At 52.2% G+C, this 21,057-nt stretch overlaps 1 long non-coding RNA gene and 1 pseudogene across 1 annotated transcript; both read left to right on the top strand.

Annotated features, from left to right (window-relative positions):
- Positions 1-1,646: 1,646 nt before the first annotated feature.
- LOC145544566 (uncharacterized) lies at positions 1,647-11,742 on the top strand. The gene is made up of 3 exons (XR_014081480.1): positions 1,647-1,686; positions 9,411-10,346; positions 11,124-11,742. It is a non-coding gene; the product is annotated as an uncharacterized LOC145544566 (long non-coding RNA).
- Positions 11,743-18,586: 6,844 nt separating this feature from the next.
- LOC145545739 (endogenous retrovirus group PABLB member 1 Env polyprotein-like) lies at positions 18,587-20,506 on the top strand (annotated as a pseudogene).
- The last annotated feature ends 551 nt before the right edge of the window (positions 20,507-21,057 follow it).

Here is a 21,057-nt window from a genome sequence, read left to right as displayed (position 1 = left end):
TTGGGGGAGGGGGTCCCAGGGGTCTCTGCCACTCACCAGGGGCACAGCCATGTTCTCTTCCCCTTGGTCCCTTGTCTATGGGAGAGCTCACGGAGCGATGACGTGGAGGGTGACTCCGGGAGGGCGAGCTTGGCCCCCTGCCTTGGCGACCCTCCCCACCTGGTGTCCCGTGTCCACCGCATGGCTGGGCCCCACGCGCCACCCACTGTCCCGGATGGTGCTGTCTTTCCTCCATCGGCCGGGAGGTGGCAGCAGAGACCCACGGATCCCATCTTGAGCCGCCCTGTGGCCGGTGACCTAGGAGCTGACCGCCCATCTCCGGGGGGCGCCTCAGGACCTGGGGCTGGGGGAGGGGGCATCCAGGACAAGTGTGGAGGATGAAATCCCAGGTTTGGGTCTTTTGGGGGCAGAGCTGGGCACCCACGTGCACCCTCTCAGCAACGCCGCCAGGGAGGCCCAGGGTGAGTGAGTCCGGGGGAGGTGTCCTGCCAGCCCAGAGGCCCAGAAAGGGACCCCAGGCGCTTGGACACAGTCCCATGGGTGGGAAGCTCCTGTGGGGACAGCCACCCCTGTGGGGGAACGTTGGAGGCCCGGGGCGGCCCCAGCTTACCCGGCAGCCTCGGGTGGAGGGCTGCCCCCACCAGCCCAAGGGCTCCAAAGAGTGGGTCTTACACTCAGGGCGTGGGCTTCCCAGGGGGCGCCAGTGGTAAAGAATCCACCTCCCAGTGCAGGAGACTAGTTCGATCCCTGGGTCGGGAAGATCCCCTGGAGAAGGTAATGAAAACCCACTCCAGTATTCTCGCCTGGAGAATCCCATGGACGAGAAACCTGGCGGGCTATAGGCCATGGGGTTGCAAAGAGTTGGACACTACTGAGCAACCAAACCACCCGCACACTCAGGTCCAGGAAGTCACGCGTGGGGGCTGGTTTGACGTGAACGTGAGGGCCTCTTGCACAGAAATGGTTACATTTAAAGATGGTGACAGCAGAACATGAAGCAGTCTGGCCCTTCTGGGCGGGGGGACCTGCGTGAATGCCCAGGCTGCCCACCCAGAAGCCAGCCTGCTCGCACCCCTGCCTCGGAAGGTGCAGAGCCCCTGCCCACCAAGCCCTCAGCCGCTGCCCTCTGAATGCTCCCAGCGCCCCCTTGATGGGTGGGGGGAGGGGGAAAGACCATTTTATAGATGAGGGAACAGGTCCAGGGAACCCCCTATCCTGACTCCTGCCTTCAGGTCCCTTTTTCTATGGAGCCGAGAGGACTCCATGGATAAGGCCAGGAAAGCTCCGGCACTCAGTATTCACCAGACACTGACGAGGAGGCGCGGTGATGTCGCTGTTTGTCGCAGTGCTCGTCCCCATCGCAGGGAACGGGGGTCCCCAGGGTTCTGCTGACACAGTTACTGGGGTCCTCGCGTCTGGCCAAGCCGGGGCATGTGAAGGCCGCTGCAGCCAGCAGGGGGCGCTGCTGTCCCATTGGCGCATTGGGAGCTTCAGATCCAGACTTCTGGCTGCAGCCCTGGGCAGGCAGTGGGAGCTGGAGGGGTGTCCCTGAGAGTCCCCGCCTCTCCCTGGGCCCCCACCCTTCCTGGGCCTCAAAGTGTCCTTGGACGCGTCCAGTCTGACTCATCTGTGGTTTCCACGGGCCCTGTCTTCCGGGCAAGACCGCGGGACGAGCTGGGGGTGCTGGTGAGTGTCAGCCCTGGTGGTGGCCGTGCGTGCAGGGGTCAGGCAGTGGGGGTGTTTGTTCAGGAGAAGGGTCGGGCCCTCCTTGTTCCACTCCCGGCCAGGTTGGACACCCCTCCTGCCCACGCTCCCCCACCCGCCGCCTTCCCACTATTCCCAGGGGTGGGGCTGGGGCAGGCGCTGGCCACTGGGCATGGGTGGACAGAGGCTGCTGCCCCCCAAGGCCCCTGTGTGGTGTCCTGGGGCTGCCGTGATAAATTGCCACACACTGGGTGGATTTAAACAATAGAAAAGGGGCTTCCCTCCTAGCTCAGTTGGTGAATCATCTGCCTGCAGTGTGGGAGACCTGGGTTCGATTCCTGGGTGGGGAAGATACCTGGAGAAAGGAAATGGCAACCCCCTCCAGTATTCTGGCCTGGGGAATCCCATGGACAGAGGAGCCTGGAGATCCATGAGATCACAAGAATCGAACACGACTTAGTGACTAAACCACCAGCACCAAACAATAGAAATTCATTCTTTCAGGGTCTGGAGGTCAGAAGTCCAAAATTAAGGTGCCTTGGCCCCATTCCCTCTCCAGGCTCCCAGGGAGAATCCTTCCTGCCTCTTGCAGCTCCTGTGGCCCTGGGTTCTCCTTGGCTTGTGGCTGCATCTCCCGGTCTCTGCCTCCCTCTTCACACGCCCCTCCTCTGCGTCTTCTTCTCCTACGAGGACACTTGTCATGGGATTCATATCCCACCAGATAAGCCAAGATGCAAGCACTTTCCAAATAACGTCACGGTCATAGGTTCCTGCCAGAGTCCCTGGACAGCAAGGAGATCTAAACAGTCCATCCTAAAGGAAATCAGTCCTGGGTATTCATTGGAAGGACTGATGCTGAAGCTGAAGCTCCAATACTTTGGCCGCCTGATGTGAAGAGCGGACTCATTGGAAAAGGCTCTGATGCTGGGAAAGATTGAGGGCAGGAGGAGAAGGGGATGACAGAAGATGAAATGGTTGGAAGGTATCACTGACTCATTGGACATGCATTTGAGCAAACTCCAGGAGATAGTGAAGGACAGGGAAGCCTGGCATGCTGCAGTCCATGGGGTCACAAAAAGACATGACTTAGCTCCTGAAAAACAGCAACAAGATAATCCAACATGCAAGCATTTTCCACATAAGGTCATGGTCACAGGTTCCGGGCTTTAGGATGTGGACACCCTACCTACTTCCCCAACCAGACCTCAACCCACTGCAATCCCCAGACCAGTCAGGGCAGAGGACCCTGGCCAGCCCCCGGCTACATCCTCTTGGGTCTCACCTGGCCCCAGGTGTGGAGGCCTCTGTCCATCACCCTATCAGCACTGGCAACTTCTCAGCTCAGCCTGTTCTCTGGAGCCCCTCCCCACTCTGAGGGTCTATGAGTGGGCTCTGGGGCCCTTCCCCAGCCCAGACCTGGAGCAGCAGTGGCAGCACAAGGCCTGCTTAGGGAACCCATAGACAGACTAGTCCCGTTCTCCCCTTGGGCCTGTCCGGATTCAAAGGGAAGAGAAAGCACATTGCACCAAGAAATCAGAGCGGGCTTCCTGTAAGAAGCCCCATTTTGGTTGAAATTAGGAAGATGAAGGGATTAGGAAATGGAAGTAAAGTGGGAAGAAAGAGGAAAGGGACACAAGGAAGAGGCAGAGGTGTGGGCAGAGGTGCAGAGGGGGCACTCCCTTCCTCACATCGGGGTTGTGGGTGTGCTGGTCACAGGTCTCCCTGCCCAGAGCCTGTGAGCCCCGCTCAGGCACAAGGACTCAGCTCTTGGGAGCTCAGTGCCCAGGCTGGGTCCAGAGTGGGATTTGTGGGCATGCTCAGTTACATCGCCCCAGGCACCCCAGTGGTGCTGAGTGGGCACGCGGGGTAAGCTGTGCAGTGCACGGTCTCTTGTTAAAACCATGCCCACCTCTCCCTTCCTACAGCAAGCAGGGAGGGCTGCCCAGGAGGGACCACCAAAATGAGATGATGGTGAACCTTACCTTCCTTTGGATACTATTCTTTAGTGTTAAGGTTTTTTTTTTTTTTTTACAATGTTATTTTTATTATTCCTTAAATCAATACAAATATTCCCAGTTCTGAAAACAACCAAAGCCTTGTGTGAGATGGTTCCACTTCTGATTCTCGAAGACCCAGAAGGGTCTCTGCATGTCCCCTGCTGCCCCGGTCTACCTGGCTTGTCCCCACCAGGTGCGTTTTCTGAGATGAGGGGGCTGCTGGACACAAGCCTGTCCCCAGAGCGGGAGAAGAGACAGCAGGTGCCCAGGACAACGCAGCTTGGTTGCCAGGTAACGGTGGTCACCATAGCAACACTGTCTCCTTGGAGGGAGCAGAAGCCTCAGCACCCCCACCTGCAGATGAGGGGAGGGGAAGGCAGTGGTGGGGGCTCTTCCCTGACCACCTGGCCAGCTGTCTCCTGGGGCTTTGCTTTGCCTCTTGCTTTGCTACGCTCTTCCTCCCTCTGGGCGGGGGCTTTGGAAGGAGCTGCAGCCTGCACTGCGGCGAGGGACCTGTGTGGCCCAGGGGCCAGGCCAGGGGATGGGCCCCCTCCCTCCTCCACCACTTCCCTTGTGCCCGCGCCCTGAGCCCCGGGTTCCCCGTCCGCCCGTGGTGACAGCTGCCTTCCTTCCTCGTTCACCGTGTCTGCCCCGTCCAGGCCTGCCCTTGGCTGGGTACCCCTCTGGCCTGGCATGGTGCTATGCAAACAGAGATGGTGGGGTGAGTCATGAGGGTGTTGTGGAAGCTCACGGGGCCAGGAGGCAGGAGAGCTGGGGAGGGGCCAGTTCTGCCACTTGAGCTGGGTGACCTCAGACAGTCCCTTGGCTCCTTTGGGCCTCAGTTTCCCCTTGGGATAGGTACAGGTTTCCTATGCCTGCCTCCCTGAGACAGCAAAGAGACGGTCTGTGACCCTGGATGGGAGGGCGTAGGGGGCATGGCTTGCCTTCCAGGAACTGAGGACCGGCTCCTCTCCTACCCCCTGTTCTGCGGGGCTCCCTCCTCCCTTGTATTCAGCTTCCCCTCCCCCAGCTTTGTTTCTGAGGGTTTAATTCCACGACTTTCCGTCCGCGTGTCCCCTGGACTGTGTCTCAGGACCAGGTGGCTGCACCCTGACAGCTTGCCCACTCCCTGCCCACCGTGCTGCGTGACCTGGGACCAGGCCCTTGGCCTCTCTGTGCCTCTGTCTCCTGGTGTCGGATGGGGGTAGTCAGGGCTCACTCCCGGAGGACAAGCGGACAGGAGAGGGGTGCCCAGCCTAGCCAGCGCTGGGCACACGGAGACAAACGGAGCGGCTCTGTTTGGGGTCCGCCCCCATCATCCCATCACCCCTCGGGGCTTCCCTGGTGGCTCAGCGGTAAAGAATCCGCCTGCAGTACAGGAGCCGCAGGAGCCGCGGGTTCGATGCTTGGGTCGGGAGCCCCCCCTGGAGGAGGGCATGGCAGCCCACTCCAGTATTCCTGCCTGGAGGATCCCATGGACAGAGGAGCCTGGCGGGCCACAGTCCACAGGATCACAGTCAGATGCCACTGAAACAGCTTAGCACAGACACCCTTCACCCCTCACAGGCTGTTTCCTCATCTGTGGCCCCAGGGGAAACCAGCCTCCTGCTCACAAGATCACGGGGTGGCGGGACCAGCTGACCCCCGGTGCTGGCACGTGGGGGCCCCTCAGTGGAGCAGGTGTCCTCCGGGGGGCTTCTGCCACTGCCCGGCCTGCACAGCCCTGCCCACTCGGCTCACTCTCCGACCTCCACCCCTCGGCTCTGGCTCATCCAGGGTTCCTGCACGTCGATGGCGCGATGGGTCTGGGGGGTCCAGCCGCCCCCAGGCCCTCTTGGGTGGCCGATCTCGGTGGCTCTTCCCGGGGTCCAGCTCCCTCAAGTGGACGGGCATGTGGGAAGCGGCCAGGTTTCCCCCAGCCCCCATCAGTTGCCATGGAAACCTCCTAGCAACCGCTCAAACAGGCCCCACCCCCCCAGCACAGCGCCCCTGTCACGGGGCCAGCCAGAGCCGCTTGGGCAGCCGAGGGTCCCAGGCTGAGGACAGAAACCCCTGGGCTACCTGGCCGGCCCTCTGTTCACTCCGTTTTAAATAACAGCACTGCTCTGCGCTGCCCTGCCTGAGCGCTCTTCCCCGCCACAAGCTGGGGGCTGTGGGATGGGCCCGCTTGAGCCCTGTCTGACCCCTGCGTGGGGGGGTCAAGCCTGCTTCCTACCGTTTGGCGTTTATTGGGTGTCATGAGGCTTGTGGGTGGGGACCGGGTCATGAGAAGTAGGTTCCCTCCCAGCACCCAGACTTCCTCCCCACGACCCGGTCCTGACCCCTACCCCGTCCCCATCTCCCATCCCGGCTCCCGGCTTCACCTCCGTGGACCTTTCTGTTTGGCATCCCGAGAAGGTGGCACCTCTGTACATACACACACACACAGAACACACCCACATACATGCAGAGCCCACAGAAACACGACCTCACACAGACACCTAGAGATACACACACAGAGACACATGGACACACGTAAACTTATGGACACACACACACACACACACACACACACACACACACTATAGATTTACGCAGACACACATTCTCACGGTCCCCTCTCCCTGCCGGGAGTCCCACTGAATTCCAACATTCACAGGGACTCGTGGGCGGGCTGCCTGAAGGGCATCAGCCCATTGGAATCCTCACTCCTCGGAAACCATCGAGAAAGACCCTCCCTTGCCCCGCTTCCCCATGCCCTCACCTCACTCCCCCATAGGAGCCCCCCAGCTGGTCCTGGCTGGTCCCTCTGTGCCCAGGGACTCAAGCCCCACGCTTGCTCTCTGCCCCTGGGCCTGCACCCAGCGGTGGGCAGCCATCTGGCCTGCTCTCCTCCCCGTGGGCCCGAGGGAGCAGGCAGCTGGGGGCCAGGGTAGGGGGCTGAGAGGAGTCGTGAGAGGCCCTGGACGCCGGGTCAGCAGCCAGGCCAGGAAGCTCTGCCTTAGTGGGAGCTGTCTCTGAGCCTCCCCTGGGACCTTGGGGCAAGGGGCCAGCATGGCAACCTGGAGGGCTGGCCCCAGGCGGCCTCAAGGACAGGGCTCCGTTCACTGGCCTATAAAGGGCAGGATCCCAACGCCATAACTTCAGTTGTCAGCTGTGTACAGCTGCCGCCCCTCCTCACGGCTGCACCCACGAGCCTGGGGTGACTGTGTGTGTGTGTGTGTGTGTGTGTGTGTGTGTGTGTGCGCGCGCGCGCAAGCCCACGCACACATTGTCTGTGCATCTGGGCTGTGAGCGGGTGTGAATGTGTGAAGGTGTCTCAGTGTGGTGTGTGCATGTGAGCACACACGTGCATACCTGGTGTGTGTGTGCCCACGTGTGCATGAGCGTGCACGCGTGTGGAGTGTGGTGGCAGGGTCAGATGTGGGAGGAGATGCAGAGGTCCAAGGCGTGTGAGAACAGGAAGTGACCGTGTGGACCAGGGCCCCGGGGAAACACTGCCTCCTTGACCTCAGTTGAGCCTTGGTGGTTCCTGTCCTGGTTTTTATCCCCTCCAAGGGGAGTGTGTGGAGGGTGGAATATTCTAGAACCCAAGGTCAGAGCCTTCCCTGCCCACTCTTTTCTTCTTCTCCCACTTTTTGGCCCAGGGGAGAGGGTAGGTGAGGTGAAGGCTTGGGGGTGGTCTGAGTGTGTCCTTGTGGCTGATGGTTTCGGGAAGTGGGGCGCGTGTGCCCTTGGCATGGTGAGCCTACCTGCTGCTGCCCTTGGGGACAGGCCAGGCGCCCTGCACGGCGTTTGGCGGCCTTGGGGAGACCCCTCCGTCCACGTCCAGCCCAACTCCCACTCTTCCTTCAGCCTTGAACTCACTGTTCTCTGCGCCTGGGCTGCCTTCCACACCCTCGCCTCAGTGAACCCACTGGCTGGCTTGTGGGGGCGGGTGGGGGTGAGCTCAGAGCCCTGGGGGACGCGGGCTTGTTGCCTGCCGTGGGAGGCTGGAGGTCTGAGGGCCTCCAAGTCTTCAGGAGAGACCAGCCTCCTGCCCTGCACAGCGCGGACCTTGGAGGGCTGGGCACGCACCACAGCTGCCAGCCCAGGACAGCGTCTCAGGGGTTCTTCCCAGGCTGGCCTCGGGGACCCGCGGCCGACGCAGGTTCAGAGAGGCCCTCAGACGTGTGCCCGTGATGCTCCAGGCTTCGTGACGTCACCCCCGGGGGCCCCATCACTTCTCCCGCATCTTCGTCTCCCTTCCCCCGGGCAGTCCCAGGAGTGTGCTGAGATGCTCCGCTGGGGCTTCACTCCGGGACGTTAGAGAGGTGGCCTTTATGCGGGAAAGTGACGTCGACGGGCTCCCTTGGGCAGCGGACACCAGAGCCTCCACTCCTGACAAACTCCCAGCGCAGCGGCGGCGATGTCCCCGCGTGGCCCTCGTCCCCCGCTGCTGTCATTAGCGCCGCAGCCTCAGCGCAGGGCTCTGGGCGCTATTATTACGCAGCGATGCCACTCGGCACGGTTCTGCTTCTCAAAATGACTGTTTCTCCAGCCACTGTGGCACTTATCAGTGCCGCTTCTGTTCCTCTTCTTCTTTGGCGTTCACCCCCGGCTGCGTGCCGGCTTCCCAGAGAGAGGAGAGTTCTGCTGGGGTGCTAGGGGTCCCTTGTCAGTGTCTGGAGATATTCTGGGTGTCTGAGTTGGATGGGGGGCTCCAGGCACTATCATGTAGGGGATGGGGATGCTGCTGGCTGTCCTGTGATGCAAAGGGCAGCCCCCAACAGGGAACCATCCAGAGCAGAGTGAAGATGGGGTGTTGGTAGCTTGGTGCCCGCTGGGATGGCGGGGCCTAGGGAGCTAGGTTCCCCAGTCCTTTCTGGACAGTGAGGACTGGGGGGTCATGGTCACACCTTGGCCAAACATCTGGGTTGCTGCTCAGCTTTGCCACTTCCTGCTGTGCTCTGATGGTTCATTCCATGTGTCAATGTGCCTGGGCCCAGGGAGCCCCGTTGGCTGATAGACTTTGTTTCTGGGTGTGTCCAGAGGAGGTTAAAATTTGAAGCAGTGCGCTGAGTAGAGGCAGCGGCCTCGCCAGAGGGGCCGGAATAGAACACAAGGCAGAGAAAGGGCGGATCCTCTCTGCTGGACACCCATCTTCTGCCCTTGGACACGCTGGCCCTGGTTCTCAGCCTGGAGGCCTGGGCTTCCAGCTTGCAGACCGTGGGCCTTCCCAGTCTGCATGAATGTACAGGCCAGTTCCTCACAATATGTTTTAAGTTGCTTCAGTTGTGTCTGACTCTTTGCAACTCCATGGACTGTAGCCCGCCAGGCTCCTCTGTCCATGGGATTCTCCAGGGAAGAATTCTGGAGTGGGTTGCCATTTTCTCCTCCAGGGGATCTTCCCAACCTAGGGGTCTCTTACATCTTCTGCATTGGCAGGCAGGTTCTTTACCACTAGTGCCACCTTGGAAGCCCTAAACCAGCCATATATATCCACATATATGAGTTAATATACAATATTTGTTATTCTCTTTCTTACTTCTCTCTGTATGACAGTCTCTAGGTTCATCCATGTCTCTGCAAATGGCACAATTTCATTCCTTTTTATGGCTGAGTAATATTCCATTACATATTCAAGAAGCAACGGTTAGAAACAGACATGGAACAACAGACTGGTTCAAAATTGGGAAAGGTGTACATTAAGGCTGTATGTTTTCACATGCTTATTTAACTTATATGCAGAGTACATCATGTGAAATGCCGGGCTGGATGAAGCACAAGCTGGAATCAAGATTGCTGGAAGAAATATCAACATCTTCAGATATGCAGATGATACCACTTTAATGGCAGAGAGTGAAGAAGAAATTAAGAGCCTCTTGATGAGGGTGAAAGAGAAGAGTAAAGGCTGAATTAAAACTCAACATTCAAAAAACGACAATCATGGCACGGCATCTGGTCCCATCACTTCATGGCAAGTAGATGGAGAAAAAGTGAAAACAGTGACAGATTTTATTTTCTTAGGGTCCAAAGTCACTGCATATGGCAACTACAGCCACGAAATTAAAAGACGCTTGCTCCTTGGAAGGAAAGCTATGACAAACTTGGACAGCATATTGAAAAGCAGAGACATCACTTTGCTGACAAAGATCTGTATCGCCAAATCTATGGTTTTTCCAGTAGTCGTGTATGGATGTGAGAGTGGGACCATAAAGAAGGCTGAGCGCCAAAGAACTGATGCTTTCGAATTGTGGTGCTGGAGAAGATTCTTGAGAGTCCCTTGGAGTGCAAGGAGATCAAACCAGTCAATCCTAAAGGAAACCAACCCTGTATATTCATCGGAAGGACTGATGCTGAAGCTGAAGCTCCAGTACTTTGACCAACTGGTAGGAAGAGCCAGCTCATTGGAAAAGACCCTGATGCTGGGAAAGATTGAAGGGGGCGACAGAGGATGAGATGGTTGGATGACATCACAGACTCAATGGACATCAGTTGGAATAAACTCCAGGAGACGGTGAAGGACAGGGAGGCCTCGCATGCTGCAGTCCTTGGGGTCGCACGACTTGGAGACAGAACAGCAACCACAGAATTCCATTGTATCTGTGCGCCACGCCGTCTTTATCCACTCCTCTGTGGCCGGACGTTTAGGTCGCGTCCATGTCCTATCGTAAATAAGCTGTTGTAAGTAGTGCTGCTGGGATCTCCTTCGTTTAAATTTATTTTCACTGATTAATTCACTTTTTAATTTCGTTAAAGCACAAACTGCAGAAATGTCTCCTCCCCCCTTGGTGCCTTTCCTGCCTAGGCGAGGTGCTGCAGCTTCTACTGCCGTGGAAAGTTTTGTCTGTTCCCACGTTTTACAACTGGAGTCACGCAGCAGAGTCCAAAGTGTGATTTCTTTTGTTCATCTCTATGTTCAAAAGATCTACCCTTTTTCTCTAACCTAGTGATTCCTTTTCCCCTTTGTTGTCATATCTACGGGATGGACAGACCAGAACTGTTTATCCGTCTCCCACGGATGCACATCGGGCTCGTTTTCAGCTTTTGGCTCTTTTGGAAAAAAAGATGCTATGAATATGCTTATGTATACCTTTTGCTGGGCATATGATCCCATTACTTTGGGGGCTATATTTAGGAGTGGAATTGCCAGGCCATAGGGTAGAATTGTATTTAGCTTTAGAAGATACCCCCAAAGCTTTTTGTAAAGTAGTCATTTGGCATCTTTAAAAATTAGACTTTATTTTTATAGAGCCGTTTTTGATTTACAGTAAAATTAAGAAGGTAGCACAGAGAGTTCCCACAATCCTGGCATCCAATTTCCTCTACAATTAGCGGCTTACATCAGCATGGTGCATTTGTTCCAATTAACGAACCAGCATTGATAACGGTCTCATTAACTAAGTCCATTCTTTACTCCAATTTTCTTTGTTTTTCCCTCATGTCTTTTTTCTGTCCCAGGACTTCATCCAGGACAGGATATCACATGCAGCCGTCATGTCTCCTTAGGCTCCTCTGGGCTGTGGCAGCTTTTGTTTTGGCCATTTTCTAAAATGTTACTTTAAAAACCGAGATAATTGTAGATTCACATGTAAGGAACAATCAGAGAGATCCGTTCACGCTATGCTCTGTTTCCTCCAATGTTAACAGTTTGCAAAAGCGAGGTACCGAAATGAGGATGTTGGCATTGACCTTCTCCATTGAATTTTTTTTTTTTTTTGACTGTGCTGGGTCTTTGTTGCAGTGTGTAGGCTTTCACTAGTTGTGGAGCAAGGGTTTAGTTACTCTGAGGCATCTGGGATCTTAGTTCCTGGAGCAGGGATCGAATCCGAGTTCCCAGCATTTCAAGGGATTCTCAAGCACTGGAGCACCAGGGAAGTCCCCTCCCATTGATCTTACGTGGATGCCCCGCGTTTACTCACACTCATTTATGTGTATGTAAGTTCTGTACAATTGAATCACCTGTGTAGGTGCCCGCACTGCTGCCACAGCCAAGACACCCAATAAACATTCTTAGCACCACAAGGGTATTCCAGGTTTACCCTTTTATAGGCACAGCCCCCTCTCCCCCATTCCCTGATCCTTGAACACAGCCTTGTCATCCAAATCCAAAATTATGTCATTTCAACATGTTTAAATGGAGCCACGTGGTATGCAACCTTTAGGGATTGCTTTTTTTCTCACTCAGCAGAATTTTCTGGAGATCCTTCCTAGCCATTTCCTGTACCATTAGTCCCTTCCTCTCTACTGCTGAATAGAGTTCCCTGGGGAGGATGAACCTGTTTGTTGATCTTTCATCTATGGAAGAACATCTGGGCTGATTCCAGTTGTTTTTTTGGTCACTACAAATAAAGCTGTTATGAACATTTATGTACAGGTTTTTGTGCAAATGTAACTTTTCATTTCTCAGAGATAAATGCCCAGGAATGCAAATGCTGAGTTATACAGAAGTTGCATTTTAGATTTTTAAAAAACTGCCCAGCTGTTTCCCAGAGCAGTGGTACTATGACATTTGCACCAGGAGCCTCTGAGGGGTCCAGTTTCTTCACTTCCTTGCCAACATTTGGAGTTGTCAGTATTTTTAATTTTAGCCATGCTGATAGGTGTATGTGAGAGGTGCGGTCCTGAGTTACTTACCTAACTTCTCTGGGGCTAATTTCCTCATTATAAGCTAACTGACAGAGCTACTGTGAGTTCTAAACATGTAAATACAGGTCAAGAACTTAAAACGATGTCTGGCATGTCATAAGTGCTCAAAACACTTTTATTATTGTTATTAAATTTGTTTATATGAAATCGCTGACATAATGACCGTTTCTGGCCTATAAAATGGCAATTTTAAGTAACTCACCTACTATTATTTTAGGCAGATTTTCAGATTAGAACTGTCTGGCAGAGTAGAAGGACGTGCGCTCATCTTCTCCTGTGAGAACTCCAAAATTACAACTCGCTGCTAAACAACTGTCGACAGGAGAATGTAGGATCCCACCAAAAAAATATACCCCATGTCTAAGGGCAAAGGAGAAGCCCCAGCAAGATGGTAGGAGGGGTGAAATCACATTTAGAATCAAACCCTATACCCACCAGAGACGCTCAGAGGGCTCAAACAAAACCTTGTGCCCACCAGGAGACCCCACAGAGACTGAGTCAGACCTGCCTTTGAGTGTCCCCTGAGGAGGTACGGTCAGCAGTGGCCAGCCGCAGGGGCAGGGGCTCTGGGTGCAGCAGACCTGGGTATGGCATAAGCCCTCTTGGAGGAAGTCGCCATTAACCCCACCATAGAGCCGCCAGAACTTACACAGGACTGGGGAAACAGACTCTTGGAGGGAACAAACAGAACCTTGTGGACAAGGACCCAGGAGAAAGGAGCAGTGACCCCACAAGAGACTGACCCAGACTTGCCCATGAGTGTCCAGGAGTCTCCAGCAGAGGCGTGGGTCGGTGGTGGCCTGTTACAGGGTCAGGGGCACTGAGTGTGGCAGTGTGTGCTTGGGACCTTTTGAAGGAGGTCACCATTATCTTCATTACCTCCACCATAGTTTGGCCTCAGGTCAAACAACAGGGAGGGTACACAGCCCTGCCCATCAACAGAAAATTGGGTTAAAGATTTACTGAGCATGGCCCCGCCCATCAGAACAAGACCCAGTTTCCCCCTCAGTCAGTCTCTCCCATCAGGAAGTTTTCATAAGCCTTTTATCCTTCTCCATCAGAGGGCAGACAGAATGGAAACCACAATCACAGTAAACTAACTAAACTGATCACATGGACCACACCCTTGTCTATCTCAATGAAACTATGAGCCATGCCCTGTAGGGCCACCCAAGGTGGACGGGTCATGGTGGAGACAAAACGTGGTCCACTGGAGAAGGGCATGGCAAATCACTTCAGTATTCTTGCCTTGAGAACCCCATAAACAGCATGAAAAGGCAAAAAGATAAGACACTGAAAGATGAACTCCCCAGGTTGGTAGGTGCCCAATATGCTACTGGAGATAAGTGGAGAAATAATTCCAGAAAGAATGAAGAGACGGAGCCAAAGCAAAAACAACACCCAGTTGTGGATGTGATTCATGATAGAAGCAAGGTTTGATGCTGGAAAGAGCAATATTGCATAGGAACCTGGAATGTTAGGTCCATGAATCAAGGCAAATTGGAAGTGGTCAAGCAGGAGATGGCAAGAGTGAACATTGACATTCTAGGAATCAGCGAACTAAGATGGACTGAATGGATGAATTTAACTCAGATGATCATTATATCTACTATTGTGGGCAAGCATCCCTTAGAAGAAATGGAGTAGCCATCATGGTCAACAAAAGAGTCCAAAATGCAGTACTTGGATGCAATCTCAAAAACGACAGAATGATCTCTCTTCGTTTCCAAGGCAAACCATTCAATATCACAGTAATCCAAGTCTATGCCCTGACCAGTAATGCTGAAGAAGCTGAAGTTGAACGGTTCTATGAAGACCTACAAGACCTCTAGAATTAACACCTCAAAAAGATGTCCTTTTCATTGTAGGGGACTGGAGTGCAAAAGTAGGAAGTCAAGAGATACCTGGAGTAACAGGCAAATTTGGCCTTGGAGTACAGAACGAAGCAGGGCAAAGGCTAACAGAGTTTTGCCAAGAGAACACACTGGTCATAGCAAACACCCTGTTCCAACAATGCGAGAGAAGACCCTACATACGGACATCACCAGATGGTCAATACTGAAATCAGATTGATTATATTCTTTGCAGCCAAATATGGAGAAGCTCTGTACAGTCAGCAAAAACAAGACCAGGAGCTGACTGTGGATCAGATCATGAACTCCTTATTGCCAAATTCAGACTTAAACTGAAGAAAGTAGGGAAAACCACTAGACCATTCAGGTATGACCTAAATCAAATCCCTTATGATTATACAGTGGAAGTGAGAAATAGATTTAAGGGACTAGATCGGATAGACAGAGTGCCTGATGGACTATGGACGGAGGTTTGTGACATTGTACAGGAGGAAGGGATCAAGACCATTCCTGAGGAAAAGAAATGCAAAAAGGCAAAATGGTTGTCTGAGGAGGCTTGACAAATAGCTGAGAAAAGAAGAGAAGCTAAATGCAAAGGAGAAAAGATATACCCATTTGAATGCAGAGTTCCAAAGAATAGCACAAAAAAGATCTTCATGACCCAGATAACCATGATGGTGTGATCGCTCACCTAGAGCCAGATATCCTGGAATGTAAGTCAAGTGGACCTTACGAAGCATCACTACAAACCAGGCTAGTGGAGGTGATGGAATTCCAGTTGAGCTATTTCAAATCCTAAAAGATAATGCTGTGAAAGTGCTGCACTCAATATGCCAGCAAATTTGGAAAACTCAGCAGTGACCACAGGAGTGGAAAAGGTCAGTTTTCATTCCAATCCCAAAGAAAGGCAATGCCAAAGAATGTTCAAACTACTGAACAATTGCACTCATCTCATACGCTAGCAAAGAAATGCTCAAAATGCTCCAAGCCAGGCTTCAATGTGAACCGAGAACTTCCAGATGTTCAAGCTGGATTTAGAAAAGTCAGAGGAACCAGAGATCAAATTGCCAACATCCACTGGATCACCGAAAAAGCACAAGAGTTCCAGAAAAACATCTACTTCTGCTTTATTGACTATGCCAAAGCCTTGGACTGTGTAGATCACAATAAACTGTAGAAAATTCTGAAAGAGATGGAAATACCAGACCACCAGTCCTGCCTCTTGAGAAATCTATATGCAGGTCAAGAAGCAACAGTTAGAACTGGACATGAAACAATAGACTGGTTCCAAATTGGGAAAGGAGTATGTCAAGGCTGTATATTGTCACCTTGGTTATTTAACTTATATGCAGAATACAACATGTGAAATGCCGGGCTGGATGAAGCATAAGCTGAAATCAAGACTGCTGGGAGAAGTATCAATAACCTCAGATATGCAGATGACATCACCCTTATGGCAGAAAGTGAAGAAGAACTAAAGAGCCTCTTGATGAAATTGAAAGAGGTGAGTGAAAAAGTTGGCTTAAAACTCAACATTCAGAAAATTAAGATCATGGCATTCGGTCCCATCATTTCATGGCAAATAGGTGGGGAAACAGTGGAAGAAAAGCTATGACCAACCTAGACAGCATATTAAAAAGCAGAGACATTACTTTGCCAACAAAGGTCCGTCTAGTCAAAGCTATGGTTTTACCAGTAGTCATGTATGAATGTGAGAGTTGGACTATAAAGCTGAGTGCCGAAGAATTGATGCTTCTGAATTGTGGTGTTGGAGAAGACTCTTGAGAGTCCCTTGGGCTGCAAGGAGATCCAACCAGTCAATCCTAAAGGAAATCAGTTCTGAATATTCATTGGAAGGGCTGATGCTGAAGCTGAAGCTCCAATACTTTGGCCACCTGATTCGAAGAGCTGACTTGTTTGAAAAGACCCTGATGCTGGAAAAGATTGAGGGCAGAAGGAGAAGGGGACAACAGAGGATGAGATGGTTGGATGGCATCACCAAATCGATGGACATGAGTTTGAGTAAGCTCTGGGAGTTGGTGATGGACAGGGAAGCCTGGCGTGCTGCAGTCCATGGGGTCGCAAAGAGTCGGATACGACTGAGTGACTGAACTGAACTGAACTGAGGCTGATTTTCTTTAGATTTACTTTCATTTTTTTTTTGTCTGTGCTGGGTCTTCATTGGGGTGAACGGGCTTCTCATTGCAGTGGTTTCTCTAGTTGCAGAGAGCGGACACTAGGCAGGTGGGTTCATTAGCTGTGGCTCACGGGCTTTAGCTGCTCCAGTGAAGAAGGAATTCATGGGGCCTGGACTCCATCTTAGGCCTGTTCAGGCTGATCATGTTCGGCCACCTCTCTAATGGACTCTGAGCTCTGTGCTTAGTGCCTGTGGAAACGACAATAGAAGGATAAGACCCCCTCTGGACAGGGGAATCTTGAAGATTGTATCCAGGTTACTCATCACCTAAGAGAAAACATACACTAATCCCCCTACCTCCGGACAGGTCATAAATTTTTTCTGTCACCTCGGGCTTATTGATAATTGATTGTTTGAACACATAACACATGAATGATGGGGTTATTGTGATTGTATTTACCTTTCCTTTGTTTATGTAAGTCACAAGGAAATTGGGGTGGTGGGTTCAGACACGTACACATGGGGTATAAAAGATTTTCACAAATGCTGGTTGGGGTCCTTGGCTAAGAGGAGACTCTGCCTTGGGCCTGCCGGTGTAATAAACTGCACTTCACTATCTGCGTCGTCCTGAGTGAGCTTGTTTCCTGGAATGGGTGGCTATAACATTTGGTGCGTGGGCCGGGAAACTCCTCACTTTGAGGAGACAGGTCTCGTTTGAGGCCACCCCAAGCCTTTGTAGCTTGAATCTCCTAGAGGGGGAAAGGCGCCTCGCCCCTCTGGAAGAACTCAGCCTTTCAACGCCTGGTTTCTTCGCTTTGGCAGGTAGTGAACGGCAGCAAGGGAACTGAGTGCTCAGGTAGGGAGGAACCCACCCGGTAGGGTGGAAGAGGGGGCCTGATCACCCCCCTGGGAGGGACCAGAAGGGAGACACATAGGAAACTGGTTTAGGTTGGCGACAATAGCTACTCGGCACTCGGGTCGACGGCCGTGCCAGGGATAAAGAAAGGGAACTTAGGGTTTAAGAAAGCCAGTTAGGAGGTGTGTCCACGCCATCTTAGGGAACGTGCCGAAAGGTCGCCACAGGGTTTTAAAAAGGAGATATTGAATTCCGTGTGCTCGTATTCTGCCCTCGCCCAGGAGGTACCCATCTGCTGTGTGACCCATCATCTCCCCTACCAGTGGAAACAGGTAGATTGGCTTCTCGGGAAGGCCCTGGGACAGGGAAATCCAGAGGTAAGAAAATGGGAGGAAGCGGATCTAAGGCCACTGTACTGGAGAATATGATTAAGAATTTTAAGAAAGGGTTCGATGGAGACTATGGGAAGAAAATGACACCCGGCCGGCTCCGTACCCTTTGTGAAGTCGAATGGCCTTCCATGGGAGTTGGCTGGCCACCAGAGGGAACTGTGGACTTAAATGTCATAAAGGCAGTCTATGCTATCGTTACGGGAAAGCCCAGACACCCCGATCAGTTCCCGTACATAGACTCTTGGCTGGGAATAGCCCAAGACCCCCCCAAATGGGCCCGTTTTTATGCTCATGGCGGGGAAGGAAAAATCTTGATGGCCCAAAAGGTAACCAAGGACGAGGAGGAAATTTTACAGGACGCTGAAAGAGATGAACTTCCCCCACTGCCGTATTGGATGATGGTCCCGCCAACTAGTATCACCGCGGCCACTGGAGGCCCAACCGGAGGAACCAGCCCGAGACCGGTAAGCCTCCCGGACTCCTCAGCGGTCCCAACAGCTCCACAGGTTGTAGAGCCGCCCACTCGGCAGGCTCCAGCCTCAGCTGGAGGGACAATGGGCCCACCGGACTCTACCACCCCGGATGCTGCCTCCTACGTTCCCTAAACTCTACCCTCCACTCCCGGTACTCTTCCTTTTGAACATCTGGAAGTGGACTTCACTGAGATGAAACCATATCGCCATTTTCACTACCTGTTGGTCCTAGTATGTACATTCTCGGGATGGGTGGAGGCCTTCCCCACCCGAACTGAGAGAGCATCAGAAGTAGCTCGGAGCCTGCTTAGGGAAATAGTTCCCCGATTTGGATTCCCCACCAGCATAGGATCAGATAATGGCCCAGCCTTCATATCAGATCTGATACAACAAGTAAGCAAAGCCATGAATATAAAATGGAAGTTACACACCGCCTACCGGCCTCAGAGCTCCGGAATGGTAGAACGAACTAACCGGACACTAAAGGAGACACTTTCTAAATGGATTATAGAAACTGACTGTTCCTGGGTAGATTTACTTCCCATGGCCTTGCTCAAGCTTAGGATGACCCCACAGGCCCACGGCTACTCTCCCTACGAAATTGTGTATGGGAAGCCTCCTCCCATAATAAGACAGGTAACAACTGATATACTCTAGGTAAGGGGAGACGGGACATCACAGCAGATGGAACAACTAGGTAAGGTAATTAATCAAGTAACTAAGTTTGTGCAAGAAAGAATACTATTCCCTTTGGGGGAGCAGATGCATGAGTTTATACCATGGGACCAGGTATGGGTGAAAGACTGGAAACATGACTCACTGGCCCCCTGATGGAAAGGTCCTTACACTGTTGTTTTAACCACCCCTACCGCAGTTAAAGTTGCAGGCATTGCTCCTTGGATCCATCACACCAGAGTGAAGAAGGCATATCATGCTGACTCGGAAGACGCCGAGTGGACCACCCAGAAGGACCCCACCGACCCACGGGAAACCAAGATCATTCTGAAGAGGAAGAAGAAAACGAGGTCCCAGACGAGCCCTCTCTAGGGTGGAGCTGGGTAAACGACTCCTGCTACTCGGCCTCACCAACGCAGTTCTGAACCTGACCACTGTTCCTGCACAGGACAACGTCTTCATCTCATGGGCACATTCCTACGCGGACTTCCACAACTCCTCCGACTGTTGGGTATGTGGGGCTATGCCCCTGTCAGTTATGGACGGACTCCCCTGGTGGGTGTCGCCACTTCGTTATGGAGACTTTATACCACTGTGCTCCTTCTTGGAACAACAGAAGGGAACTTTCCTTTCTCTCACCAATCATAACCTTTCTTTGCTCTCCTGGTGTAAGAAAAAGCCATCAATGGGCCAGGGACATGGGGTTACATTTAATATGAACACTAGTCTTACGGAGGTAACAAGAGCTTATACCTCATATATGAAAAATAAAAAAGAGAAGGGCTCCCTTACAAAAGGGGGACAGGCCTCCTGGTACCTTGAGCAATACTACCAGGTCTGGGATGAATATTTCTGGATGACTCCTGAGAAAGGACAGTTGATTGCTCCCGCTATATTTGCTGGGAACAAAAAGAACACAAAGTTGGATTTGGAGACCGCCACCTAGACCCAAAAGAATTAAAATATATGGGTTATTTGTCTCCTGAACAATGTAAGCAAGTCATAGAAGTTACCTATCACCCCAATCAGTCAGTTCAGTGGCCCGGTTCTGACTGGAAATATAATCCTGGAATCCGTTGGGTAGCCCCCAACGGGACCCAGTGGCTCTGTGGGCTTAACTTATGGCCATGGTTACCAGTTGGCTGGGTAGGGCGCTGCACACTGGGATTTGCTTTCGCCCATGGCAGTATTAAGCCTAGCCTGCACCAACCTCTAGTAAACCTGCCCTATCTGCATGCAAGATGGACAAGATCTGTGTTCTAATGGTATGACTATCTTGCTGCCTTGTTTGTACCCTCTGTAGGGACAACGGATATCATGATTAAGGTGGAGGCCTTAACTAATTTCACTAAACAGGCCCTCTTAGACAGTACAAAAGCCATTCAAGCCTTGAACGAAGAACAAATTCAGATGAGGAAGGCAGTAATTCAAAATAGGATGGCATTAGACATACTCACAGCAGCCCAGGGAGGGACTTGTGCCATAATTAAAGTCGAATGTTGTGTATACATCCCTGACCTGTCTAAAAATGTATCTACTGCCTTGGAAGATATGCAAAATCAAGTGCAAGCCATGTCTGATGAAAATATTCCCTTTTGGACTTTGGTCCTGTCCTGGGTAAAGGGAGATTGGTGGAAAACTATTGTTACTGTTGTCATAATAGTTCTAATCATACCGCTTTGTGGGCCCTGCTTCTTACAATGTCTTGTGAACTTTGTAACCCAGAGGTTGATAGCGTTCTCTCATGTGGATGGCCAGAGGGCTAAAGTACAATATATCTCAATGAATGATGCTCCTTACGAAAACTAGGAGCATCAAGAGGAGGGAATGAAGAAGGAATTCATGGGGCCTGGACTCCATCTTAGGCCGGTTCTTGCTGATCATGTTCGGCCACCTCTCTAATGGACTCTGAGCTGTGTGCTTAGTGCCTGTGGAAACGACAATAGAAGGATAAGACCCCATCCAGACAGGGGAATCTTGAAGATTGTATGCAGGTTACTCATCACCTAAGAGGAAACATACACTAATCCCCCTACCTTCGAACAGGTCATAAATTTTTTCTGTCACCTCGGGCTTATTGATAATCGATTGTTTGAACACATAATGGGGTTATTGTGATTGTATTTACCTTTCCTTTGTTTATGTAAGTCACAAGGAAATTGGGGTGGTGGGTTCAGACACGTACACATGGGGTATAAAAGATTTTCACAAATGCTGGTTGGGGTCTTGGCTAAGAGGAGACTCTGCCTTGGGCCCGCCGGTGTAATAAACTGCACTTCACTATCTGCATCGTCCTTCTGAGTGAGCTTGTTTCCCGGAACGCTTGGCTATAACACCAGGACATGTGGAATCTTCCCCGA

The sequence above is a fragment of the Giraffa tippelskirchi genome, chromosome 4, assembly GCF_054371585.1.
Source record: "Giraffa tippelskirchi isolate mGirTip1 chromosome 4, T2T-mGirTip1v1.2.pri, whole genome shotgun sequence".
In the NCBI taxonomy this organism is placed as follows: Eukaryota; Metazoa; Chordata; class Mammalia; order Artiodactyla; family Giraffidae; genus Giraffa; species Giraffa tippelskirchi.
The sequence above is the reverse complement of the archived record's forward strand: the minus strand, read 5'-3'. Positions and strand labels throughout refer to the sequence as shown.